Here is an 8290-nt window from a genome sequence, read left to right as displayed (position 1 = left end):
ATGGCCATGCCCAGGGGACTTCTGTCCCCTGGGCATGGTCATTGGGCATAGTGGCATGTGGGGGGGCACAAATCAGGCCCCCCTATGCCACAAAAAAAATAAACAAAAATACTTACCTGAACTTACCTTAATGTCCCTGGGATGGGTCCCTCCATCCTTGGGTGTCCTCCTGGGGTGGGCAAGGGTGGCAGGGGGTGTCCCTGGGGGCATGGGAGGGCACCTCTGGGCTCCTTCCGAGCCCACAGGTCCCTTAACGCCTGCCTTGTCCAGGCGCTAAAAAACTGCGCAAAAGCGGCTGGACGTCATTTTTTTTTACCCGCCCACTCCCGGGCGTGAATTTTGCCCGGGAGTGTAAATACGGCACACATGCCTCGGAGTCACTTTTTTAGACGGGAACGCCTACCTTGCATATCATTAACGCAAAGTAGGTGTCCACGCTAAAAAATGACGCAAACTCCATGGACTTTGGCGCTAGACGCGTCTAACGCCAAAGTATAAATATGGAGTTAGTTTTGCGTCGGAATTGCGTAAAAAAAAACAACGCAATTCCGGCGCAAACAGAGTATAAATATGCCCCTTAGTATTGCTCTCTAATCGTAACATTACCCTAGCAGGTCCCATAAAACTTCAACTACATTATTTAGGACCATTGAAGAGGACACACATCTTAGGGCCAGTTAATATGAAGCTGTAGGAAGTTGGCTCTGTATGTGCTATTTCAAAGTAAGGAATAGCATGCACAGAGTCCAAGGGTTGCCCCCTTAGAGGTAAAATAGTGGTAAAAAGAGATAATACTAATGCTCTATTTTGTGGTAGTGTGGTCGAGCAGTAGGCTTATCCAAGGAGTAGTGTTAAGCATTTGTTGTACATACACATAGACAATAAATGAGGTACACACACTCAGAGACAAATCCAGCCAATAGGTTTTGTTATAGAAAAATATCTTTTCTCAGTTTATTTTAAGAACCACAGGTTCAAATTTAACATGTAATATCTTGTTTGAAAGGTATTGCAGGTAAGTACATTAGGAACTTTGAATCATTTCAATTGCATGTATACTTTTCAAGTTATTGACAAATAGCTATTTCAAAAGTGGACACAGTGCAATTTTCACAGTTCCTGGGGGAGGTAAGTTTTTGTTAGTTTTACCAGGTAAGTAAGACACTTACAGGGTTCAGTTCTTGGTCCAAGGTAGCCCACCGTTGGGGGTTCAGAGCAACCCCAATGTTACCACACCAGCAGCTCAGGGCCGGTCAGGTGCAGAGTTCAAAGTGGTGCCCAAAACGCATAGGCTAGAATGGAGAGAAGGGGGTGCCCCGGTTCCGGTCTGCTTGCAGGTAAGTACCCGCGTCTTCGGAGGGCAGACCAGGGGGGTTTTGTAGGGCACCGGGGGGGACACAAGCCCACACAGAAATTTCACCCTCAGCAGCGCGGGGGCGGCCGGGTGCAGTGTAGAAACAAGCGTCGGGTTTTCAATGTTAGTCTATGAGAGATCAAGGGATCTCTTCAGCGCTGCAGGCAGGCAAGGGGAGGCTTCCTCGGGGAAACCTCCACTTGGGCAAGGGAGAGGGACTCCTGGGGGTCACTTCTCCAGTGAAAGTCCGGTCCTTCAGGTCCTGGGGGCTGCGGGTGCAGGGTCTTTGCCAGGCGTCGGGACTTAGGTTTCAGAGAGTCGCGGTCAGGGGAAGCCTCGGGATTCCCTCTGCAGGCGGCGCTGTGGGGGCTCAGGGGGGACAGGTTTTGGTACTCACAGTCGTAGAGTAGTCCGGGGGTCCTCCCTGAGGTGTTGGTTCTCCACCAGCCGAGTCGGGGTCGCCGGGTGCAGTGTTGCAAGTCTCACGCTTCTTGAGGAGAGTTGCAGGGTTCTTTAAAGCTGCTTCTTGAGACAAAGTTGCAGTCTTTTTGGAGCAGGTCCGCTGTCCTCGGGAGTTTCTTGTCGTCGTCGAAGCAGGGCAGTCCTCAGAGGATTCAGAGGTCGCTGGTCCCTTTGGAAGGCGTCGCTGGAGCAGAGTTCTTTGGAAGGCAGGAGACAGGCCGGTGAGGTTCTGGAGCCAAGGCAGTTGTTGTCTTCTGGTCTTCCTCTGCAGGGGTTTTCAGCTAGGCAGTCCTTCTTCTTGTTGTTGCAGGAATCTAATTTTCTAGGGTTCAGGGTAGCCCTTAAATACTAAATTTAAGGGCGTGTTTAGGTCTGGGGGGTTAGTAGCCAATGGCTACTAGCCCTGAGGGTGAGTACACCCTCTTTGTGCCTCCTCCCAAGGGGAGGGGGTCACAATCCTAACCCTATTGGGGGAATCCTCCATCTGCAAGATGGAGGATTTCTAAAAGTTAGAGTCACCTCAGCTCAGGACACCTTAGGGGCTGTCCTGACTGGCCAGTGACTCCTCCTTGTTGCTTTCTTTGTTCCCTCCAGCCTTGCCGCCAAAAGTGGGGGCCGTGGCCGGAGGGGGCGGGCAACTCCACTAAGCTGGAGTGCCCTGCTGGGCTGTGACAAAGGGGTGAGCCTTTGAGGCTCACCGCCAGGTGTTACAGCTCCTGCCTGGGGGAGGTGTTAGCATCTCCACCCAGTGCAGGCTTTGTTACTGGCCTCAGAGTGACAAAGGCACTCTCCCCATGGGGCCAGCAACATGTCTCTAGTGTGGCAGGCTGCTGGAACCAGTCAGCCTACACAGATAGTTGGTTAAGTTTCAGGGGGCACCTCTAAGGTGCCCTCTGTGGTGTATTTTACAATAAAATGTACACTGGCATCAGTGTGCATTTATTGTGCTGAGAAGTTTGATACCAAACTTCCCAGTTTTCAGTGTAGCCATTATGGTGCTGTGGAGTTCGTGTAAGACAGACTCCCAGACCATATACTCTTATGGCTACCCTGCACTTACAATGTCTAAGGTTTTGCTTAGACACTGTAGGGGCACAGTGCTCATGCACTGGTACCCTCACCTATGGTATAGTGCACCCTGCCTTAGGGCTGTAAGGCCTGCTAGAGGGGTGTCTTACCTATACTGCATAGGCAGTGAGAGGCTGGCATGGCACCCTGAGGGGAGTGCCATGTCGACTTACTCATTTTGTTCTCACTAGCACACACAGGCTTGTAAGCAGTGTGTCTGTGCTGAGTGAGGGGTCTCTAGGGTGGCATAATACATGCTGCAGCCCTTAGAGACCTTCCCTGGCATCAGGGCCCTTGGTACCAGAGGTACCAGTTACAAGGGACTTATCTGGATGCCAGGGTGTGCCAATTGTGGAAACAATGGTACATTTTAGGTGAAAGAACACTGGTGCTGGGGCCTGGTTGGCAGGGTCCCAGCACACTTCTCAGTCAAGTCAGCATCAGTATCAGGCAAAAAGTGGGGGGTAACTGCAACAGGGAGCCATTTCTTTACACAAGCCCCCCCCAGCCCACAGGCCAGGAGACTCAGCCAAAGCTGGAAGAGTCTTCCTAGTCTGTCAGGCGAGGAAGAGTAGAGGAAATGGCTGGTTTGTTGCAGGGCCTACTCTGCCTTACATCCTCCTGTTCAGGTCATTCCCTCTGGGGAACTGACCCACTTCCACAGTGATAGGACCTAGTCTGAACTGCCTCTTGTCTGTGCTTTTTATGTCTTTACCCATTCTCTCTATTTTGAGGTCAGAGGTATCCACCTCTGCTAATCTTATCTTAGCCAGGGTCACCCCTAGCTTACCCAAAGAGGTTACCCAGAGCTGGAGTAACCCCACCATGACCAACAGGGTCAGGGGGCCTAACTTGCTATTTGGCATGGGGTCTGACCACCATGCCAAGGATAGTGCAGCCATAAAGGCTAACACCCAGCAGAGGCCACCGACAGCTGTCAGTGCCCAGAACCACACCTTTAGCTCTTCACCTACAAGGGAAGGGGCTAAGTTACAGGCTTCTTTGGGTTCAGGGTGCCTGTCTGCTGTATTAGAGTGGGGGGTTACCACCTCTTGTAGTAAACACCCTTCTTCCACTCTTTCTTCTGTTAGCTGAGGAGCCACCCACTCAGACTTAACAGTTGCCTGACTAGCCAGGACTTCTTGTGGGTCAGGTTGGACTTTATCAGAGCCACTTTTGGAGTTCTCCTCTACTGGAGCAGAATCTCCTTGGCTTGCTGGAACCTTGGCTAAAGGTTGTCCACCTTTCCTACTCTGTTTCCTTTTCTTTTTCTTCTGGGGCCTACTGGCATTTACTGCAGAGGCAGGCACTCCAGAATCCTTGGGAGAGGACTGGCCCTGGACCAGTTCTTCTCTTAGGCTCTGACTAACCTCTGGGTAGTCATTTCCAAGGAGACAATCAAGGGGGAGGTCTGTACTGACTACCACCCTTCTCCAGCTAAAAGTTCCACCCACTTCTATGGGCACAAGAGCCACAGGCCTATTAGTGACCCTGTCTGGGCTAACTCTTACTCTGGCCATCTCACCTGGGATGTACTGGTTTGAGAGCACCAGCCTGTCATGCACAATAGTGTGACTGGCACAAGTGTCTCTCAGGGCAGTGGCTGGGATTCCATTCACCTGTAGGTGGTGGAAGTGTCTACTTCCCTCTGGAATCTCCAACTCACCTGTTGGGCCCTTTTTCCAGTTGAAGGCTATGAAGACCTCCTCATCTGAGGAGTCATCCCCAATGGCTACACTGGTCACCCCTGGGATTTTGCTAGGGGGTTTGTTTTTGGGACAAGAAGTGTCCTTGGTGTGGTGCCCTGTCTGTTTACAGTTATGGCACCATGCCTTAGTGGCATCCCAGCTCTTACCCTGGTACCCACCTTTGTTTTGGGTTGTGTCTCTGGGCCCACCCACCTGGTCTGGTTTTTGGGGGCCTACAGGGGACTCTTTTTCTTTGTTTCTAGTGTCACCCACTTTCTCCTGGGGAGGCTTTGTAACCCCTTTCTTTTGGTCACCCCCAGTGGAAGTTTTGGTTACCCTAGTCTTGACCCAGTGGTCTGCCTTCTTTCCCAATTCTTGGGGAGAAATTGGACCTAGGTCTACCAGATACTGATGCAACTTTTCATTGAAGCAGTTACTTAAAATGTGTTCTTTCATAAACAAATTATAAAGCCCAACATAGTCATACACTTCATTTCCAGTTACCCAACCATCCAGTGTTTTCACTGAGTAGTCAACATAATCAACCCAGGTCTGGCTCGAGGATTTTTGAGCCCCCCTGAATCTAATTCTATACTCCTCAGTGGAGAATCCAAAGCCCTCAATCAGGGTACCCTTCATGAGGTCATAAGATTCTGCATCTTTTCCAGAGAGTGTGAGGAGTCTATCCCTACACTTTCCTGTGAACATTTCCCAAAGGAGAGCACCCCAGTGAGATTTGTTCACTTTTCTGGTTACACAAGCCCTCTCAAAAGCTGTGAACCATTTGGTGATGTCATCACCATCTTCATATTTTGTTACAATCCCTTTGGGGATTTTCAACATGTCAGGAGAATCTCTGACCCTATTTATGTTGCTGCCACCATTGATGGGTCCTAGGCCCATCTCTTTTCTTTCCCTTTCTATGGCTAGGATCTGTCTTTCCAAAGCCAATCTTTTGGCCATCCTGGCTAACTGGATGTCCTCTTCACTGGAGTTATCCTCAGTGATTTCAGAGTTGTTGGTCCCTCCTGTGAGGGAACCTGCATCTCTGACTATTATTTGTGGAGTCAGGGCTTGAGAAGCCCTGCTCTCCCTAAGTAGGACTGGAGGGGGGGAATTTCCCTCCAAGTCACTATCTTCATCCTCTGAGTTGCCATCCTCAGAGGGGTTGGCCTTTTCAAACTCTGCCAAAAGCTCCTGGAGCTGTACTTTGGTAGGTTTGGGGCCTATTGCTATTTTCTTTAGTTTACAGAGTGACCTTAGCTCTCTCATCTGTAGATGGAGGTAAGGTGTGGTGTCGAGTTCCACCACAGTCACATCTGTGCTAGACATTTTGCTTCTAAAAGTTGGAATACTTTTTAAGAATCTAAAACTGGTTCTAGAATCTAATTCAAACTTTTACAAACTTTTAAACTCTAAAAGAAATGCTAAACAGGATCTAACACAAGGCCCTAGCAGGTCTTTTAAGAATTTAGAAAACTTTTCAAATTGCAAAAATCAATTTCTAATGACAATTTTGGAATTTGTCGTGTGATCAGGTATTGGCTGAGTAGTCCAGCAAATGCAAAGTCTTGTACCCCACCGCTGATCCACCAATGTAGGAAGTTGGCTCTGTATGTCCTATTTCAAAGTAAGGAATAGCATGCACAGAGTCCAAGGGTTCCCCTTAGAGGTAAAATAGTGGTAAAAAGAGATAATACTAATGCTCTATTTTGTGGTAGTGTGGTCGAGCAGTAGGCTTATCCAAGGAGTAGTGATAAGCATTTGTTGTACATACACATAGACAATAAATGAGGTACACACACTCAGAGACAAATCCAGCCAATAGGTTTTGTTATAGAAAAATATATTTTCTCAGTTTATTTTAAGAACCACAGGTTCAAATTTAACATGTAATATCTTGTTTGAAAGGTATTGCAGGTAAGTACATTAGGAACTTTGAATCATTTCAATTGCATGTATACTTTTCAAGTTATTGACAAATAGCTATTTCAAAAGTGGACACAGTGCAATTTTCACAGTTCCTGGGGGAGGTAAGTTTTTGTTAGTTTTACCAGGTAAGTAAGACACTTACAGGGTTCAGTTCTTGGTCCAAGGTAGCCCACCGTTGGGGGTTCAGAGCAACCCCAAAGTTACCACACCAGCAGCTCAGGGCCGGTCAGGTGCAGAGTTCAAAGTGGTGCCCAAAACGCATAGGCTAGAATGGAGAGAAGGGGGTGCCCCGGTTCCGGTCTGCTTGCAGGTAAGTACCCGCGTCTTCGGAGGGCAGACCAGGGGGGTTTTGTAGGGCACCGGGGGGGACACAAGCCCACACAGAAATTTCACCCTCAGCAGCGCGGGGGCGGCCGGGTGCAGTGTAGAAACAAGCGTCGTGTTTTCAATGTTAGTCTATGAGAGATCAAGGGATCTCTTCAGCGCTGCAGGCAGGCAAGGGGGGGCTTCCTCGGGGAAACCTCCACTTGGGCAAAGGAGAGGGACTCCTGGGGGTCACTTCTCCAGTGAAAGTCCGGTCCTTCAGGTCCTGGGGGCTGCGGGTGCAGGGTCTTTGCCAGGCGTCGGGACTTACGTTTCAGAGAGTCGCGGTCAGGGGAAGCCTCGGGATTCCCTCTGCAGGCGGCGCTGTGGGGGCTCAGGGGGGACAGGTTTTGGTACTCACAGTCGTAGAGTAGTCCGGGGGTCCTCCCTGAGGTGTTGGTTCTCCACCAGCCGAGTCGGGGTCGCCGGGTGCAGTGTTGCAAGTCTCACGCTTCTTGCGGGGAGTTGCAGGGTTCTTTAAAGCTGCTTCTTGAGACAAAGTTGCAGTCTTTTTGGAGCAGGTCCGCTGTCCTCGGGAGTTTCTTGTCGTCGTCGAATCAGGGCAGTCCTCAGAGGATTCAGAGGTCGCTGGTCCCTTTGGAAGGCGTCGCTGGAGCAGAGTTCTTTGGAAGGCAGGAGACAGGCCGGTGAGTTTCTGGAGCCAAGGCAGTTGTTGTCTTCTGGTCTTCCTCTGCAGGGGTTTTCAGCTAGGCAGTCCTTCTTCTTGTTGTTGCAGGAATCTAATTTTCTAGGGTTCAGGGTAGCCCTTAAATACTAAATGTAAGGGCGTGTTTAGGTCTGGGGGGTTAGTAGCCAATGGCTACTAGCCCTGAGGGTGAGTACACCCTCTTTGTGCCTCCTCCCAAGGGGAGGGGGTCACAATCCTAACCCTATTGGGGGAATCCTCCATCTGCAAGATGGAGGATTTCTAAAAGTTAGAGTCACCTCAGCTCAGGACACCTTAGGGGCTGTCCTGACTGGCCAGTGACTCCTCCTTGTTGCTTTCTTTGTTCCCTCCAGCCTTGCCGCCAAAAGTGGGGGCCGTGGCCGGAGGGGGCGGGCAACTCCACTAAGCTGGAGTGCCCTGCTGGGCTGTGACAAAGGGGTGAGCCTTTGAGGCTCACCGCCAGGTGTTACAGCTCCTGCCTGGGGGAGGTGTTAGCATCTCCACCCAGTGCAGGCTTTGTTACTGGCCTCAGAGTGACAACGGCACTCTCCCCATGGGGCCAGCAACATGTCTCTAGTGTGGCAGGCTGCTGGAACCAGTCAGCCTACACAGATAGTTGGTTAAGTTTCAGGGGGCACCTCTAAGGTGCCCTCTGTGGTGTATTTTACAATAAAATGTACACTGGCATCAGTGTGCATTTATTGTGCTGAGAAGTTTGATACCAAACTTCCCAGTTTTCAGTGTAGCCATTATGGT

Source organism: Pleurodeles waltl, chromosome 3_1 (genome assembly GCF_031143425.1).
Source record: "Pleurodeles waltl isolate 20211129_DDA chromosome 3_1, aPleWal1.hap1.20221129, whole genome shotgun sequence".
Taxonomy (NCBI): domain Eukaryota; kingdom Metazoa; phylum Chordata; class Amphibia; order Caudata; family Salamandridae; genus Pleurodeles; species Pleurodeles waltl.
This window is presented reverse-complemented; position numbering follows the sequence as displayed.